This window comes from Rhipicephalus sanguineus, chromosome 10, assembly GCF_013339695.2.
Source record: "Rhipicephalus sanguineus isolate Rsan-2018 chromosome 10, BIME_Rsan_1.4, whole genome shotgun sequence".
In the NCBI taxonomy this organism is placed as follows: Eukaryota; Metazoa; Arthropoda; class Arachnida; order Ixodida; family Ixodidae; genus Rhipicephalus; species Rhipicephalus sanguineus.
This window is the reverse complement of record NC_051185.1, coordinates 123,102,315-123,106,494: the sequence shown is the minus strand read 5'-3', so window position 1 is coordinate 123,106,494 and position 4,180 is coordinate 123,102,315. Positions and strand designations below refer to the sequence as shown.

General features: G+C 48.8%; 1 pseudogene; it reads right to left on the bottom strand.

The window, feature by feature from the left end:
• Positions 1-1,394: 1,394 nt before the first annotated feature.
• On the bottom strand, positions 1,395-3,773 carry LOC125760305 (uncharacterized; annotated as a pseudogene).
• Positions 3,774-4,180: the final 407 nt, after the last annotated feature.

Genomic DNA, 4,180 nt, shown 5'->3' with positions numbered 1-4,180 from the left:
CGAAGGAGCGGAGAGCAATGGGAATCGGTCCGTCGGTGTTAGTGCGGCTTTTAGCCGCCACGCGCCGCCACCGAAGTAGAGTTGCGGTCACACCGTCGCTCACGGAAACGCAGGCTCGCAGCTGGTACACTGTTGAGTTTTCGGCTGCATTCGCGCTGTTTGAAGTGTAATCAAAACGTTTGTAAACAAATAGTAAAGCACTTGTTGCTCTTGGCAACAAGAATTTTGGAAGGCATGTGTCTTTTGCGGCTATTGCTGATCGAGGCGCTCGCGCGTCGTCTGCTGAGCCGATATGAGCGCGGGCAAATGACGCGCGGAAAACTGTTCTTTCACTATTCTGTTCGCTTGTCTGCAAGTCGGTTTTTCAGTGTCTGAGAGTCGAGTTTTGAAAGCAGTGTTTGCCAGTAGCTAATACTGAAATCTTCGGCGCTTCAAGAGCCCCGATGCATGCTAATGTCTACTGGTGTAGCAGACTACACGCAAGCCTTGAGTGCATGCGCTAAATAGTCCGGAATGTCGCTAGACTGCTTCCAAGGAGGTCCGTGATCTCACGTTCCCTTCGTAAAGCTTTTGTCAAGTACATTTGTTGCCACTGAGAGGAAGCGACAGCTGGCGCCAAAAAATGAGGAAGTATGTCGAGTGATTCCATCATTTCAGATCTTAAAGCAGTATTATCGTGGCAGTACGAAAAACAAACAAAAACAGCTCCTTCATCCACGCGCTTCTTGCAACACTGCCTGATGTTTGTAAACAGACGATGTTCAAGTCTAAAGTCGTAGTGTTGACTTTTACCTTTGAGCAAATGTTACGCGCGTGAAAAATGCGGCCTGCAGTCAGTGCTCTCAATTAGTAACGTGAGGCTTTGCAAATATGGACGTAGATATCACTGCGAAAATAGACAGGTCATTAAGGCGAAAGCCTCATCAAACGTGAAAATTAACCGTCTGCGTCGGTGGCGTCAACACGAGTGATGCAAAAAATCATCACGTGGTGACGTCACCATATGACGTCACAGTTCGCCCAAATTTGTGATTTCATCATGGCGTCACTATGACGTCATGATGACGTCACATAACGTGACGTCACATGATGGCGTCATCACATCACATCGTTGATTTGCATCGCGGATGCAGTACAAAACCGCGTTAGGACCAGAATGTTTCCGGAGGGGGCGGGGTAGGAATAATACATCGACTGAAAAAAAAAGGAGAAGATGGTTTTCGCTTTCGAGTCGTCTTGGGCAAATGCATAAGGAACCCCGTGAGCTTATTTTGTTTTCAAGATCAATGCGCTACGATTCATGGCTTACATTGAGTGCACCATTTCAGCGGCGGCAAATAAAAGCATTTATTACGGAGACCAACTCCCGCATGTCATTCAAGCGTATGCCGCTCTCACAGTTTCGCATACTTTCGCAAAAGGGGCTTTTTTGCGAAATGTTTATCTGTGTCCTGCTTGTCAACAAAGTTTAATGCGTAGTTGCAAATAAGTGGCCTCAGGAAGCGAACTGATTTAAGGTTCATGAGCTTTAGCCTGTGGTCTTTGCTGTCATTGCCCTTACACTTAAGCAACTTTGAAGAACAAAGAGCTGGGACGGCGTACTCCACTAAGGTAGTGAGAGGCTTCTGCAAGGTCGGACCTTCCTGCAGGGCATGGTCAGCAAAAGCTCTCAAAACGCCCAGAACAAAGAGAAGTTGATCCGAAGGGTAGAGAAGCCCACCTCGGTCTTGGCTCTCGGTGGATGGAAAGATCGGGTAGGTTGCTCACCGGCTTCGTGCACAAAGCAATGCAGTTCTCGCAATCCATATGCTGGCTTACAACCCTTGCAATGTAGCCCCCCACATAGGCGGTAGCCGAAATCTGAAGCGATGGCAGGTGCTGTGGCAAAATTGCGGTATTAAGTCTCTGCAGCACCAACCTTGCTCTCGAGCGCTGCGGCATTGCTTGCACAGTCGACGTCAGGGGAGGAATTGGAGCTGAAGCAGAATGTCGTTCTGCAGAGGAAAGTGCACGATCCAGTAGATGTCCCGACATTGCAACACGTTCTTTGTGGGCAGTATTGGAGGCTGCGTTCGACGCAGCAATGCCGGTCTTCAATAGCTTTTCGAGACCGCACAGTGCAGCCCGAACGTCCAACACATCGTTGCACCCGGATGACATTCGCAAACTTCCAAAGAGGGATTCAACTGGATCGCTGTTGAATTTTCGTGTCAGCACAAAAACGAACTTCTCTTCTGTCAACAGATATCTGACGCACGCCACTGTCGAATAGGAAGTTAACAGAATTGCTTCATACGTTTCGGCGGTGAGGAACTCCCGGGAATGTCCAATCTTCTTTTTATTGCCCCTAAGTACATCGGGAAGGTGACCTCAAGCCATTCAAGCCGCTGATCAGCGCTGTCATCGAATTGGCGGGCATCCGAAAAATTCTGATGTATGTGCTGCGCCGTGTTGCTGACATCGTGAAGCACGAACCATCGATAAATGTTCTTCATGAACGTAATCGTTGGGCCTGCGGCTGAAAACGACCGGGCACAAGTGTATCCAGCCTGATCCTTGAGGTGTTCCAAGGCAGCGGTTACACTTGGAGACATCACCTGGACGGCTCTTGCAACGTTCATCTTTTCTATGTTGCTCGGATAAACGTGCTTCCTGCTCAAATACCGAACAGGCTTTACAGACAAGCGTTTCTGCAGTTCGTAAAGGTCTTTTACGTATGAAGCAGAAATCTCACCTTTCGGGCCAAGGTTACGCGAGAGAAACTGTGACCTCATGTTCTTCAGCACGTGGCACGGGTCAAAGCTAATGAAAAGAAGCCTGCTACAGTCACAGGGGTGCTCGATCCGGTAGGTAAGCAGACCTTTTCCAAGCAGTCTCATGCAATTCACATTTACTTTGTGACTGTCCGTGACAAGACGAACAATCCTAAACCCACAGGCTTCGACTCTCTGCATGAAGAAAATCAGCAACTTGTGGAGTTGGGGTCCAGTTAGGCCTTTCGTAAAATAGTACGCAACTGGAATACGGAACGTTGTCGACAATCCACTGATGACAAAACACAGCAGCGAATTGGCTAAGACGAGGGCGCCGTTTTGCTCTTCCAGCCCAATGTCCACTTGCCCAACAAAGCAGTCGCGTTGCTTTTTATATTGGAGCTTCTCCTTTACCCTCATCTCGTCAACGATGAGCGAGCAGACCTTCGAGTGGGGTTTGTCAAAGCTTTCCGCTTCGGATATCAGCCGAGCTTCCACCAGTTTGCTGAAGCCGGTCTCGCAACTTGTATTTCCAATATAGTTGGTGAGCGTCCTTCGGTCTGGTAGCTTCAAAAGCATCTCCCCTCGAATATGTTCGTATGCTTTCGTTGACAAATGCCGCAGTACCACACAACGACGGGTTGTTTCTTCAGACCAGGTAGGCCTTTTTTTCTTGTAATTGGTAATTTGATCTATGAGAAATAAAGCTGAAGCTTCTTTCTCTGCTGCTTTTTCTCTAATGTAGGAAATGTCGGCAGTCATAGCATGCTCGTGCAGTTTCTTGAGCTCCTCTTTGTATTTGTCAACGGTCTGCCATAGTCTAAGTATCTGGCTCCTCAGGTCTCTTTCTTTTCTCTTTCATTTGGCCTTTTCGGTAGCGAGCAAAGCAGAGGCCGAACGGCTGTCGACCTGGACACTTTTGTCGCATGGGGAACCCTGCTCTGCCTTGGACACGCATTCGCTGTGACACTGAACAAAGTAATTGTCCGTTGTTTCACCGGCAGCACTTGCAATGTCCATTGGCTCCGATTCCTTAGCTTCGGGACCTAATGTCAGCGTTGCACATGGCGGCGGTTGCGAGGCAGCGTTGCTACTGGTGCATGTTGACTGTTCGGTTGCAGCGCGGTCACGTTTAGTGATACTTGCCATGCTTCGTCCAGTCGTTCCCTTGGTCTGCAAATGTGAAGGGTAGTCTGCAAAGACTGATGGTACTACATCCTTCTTGAGCCGCCGTCTTTTTCCTTCTATGAAGTCCTCTGGTCGAAAATGGCGGCTACATACTCTTGTGTAGTTCGAAGTTGTATTAGGCGACCAATTATCCCGCCTAATCGCTGCAAGCCAGCGTTGCCGTAAACCAGCGGCAGCTGGTATTTCATGGAACGAAAGCCCAGCAGTGTTGCTCTTTCCGCTCGATTTGCACAATGGTA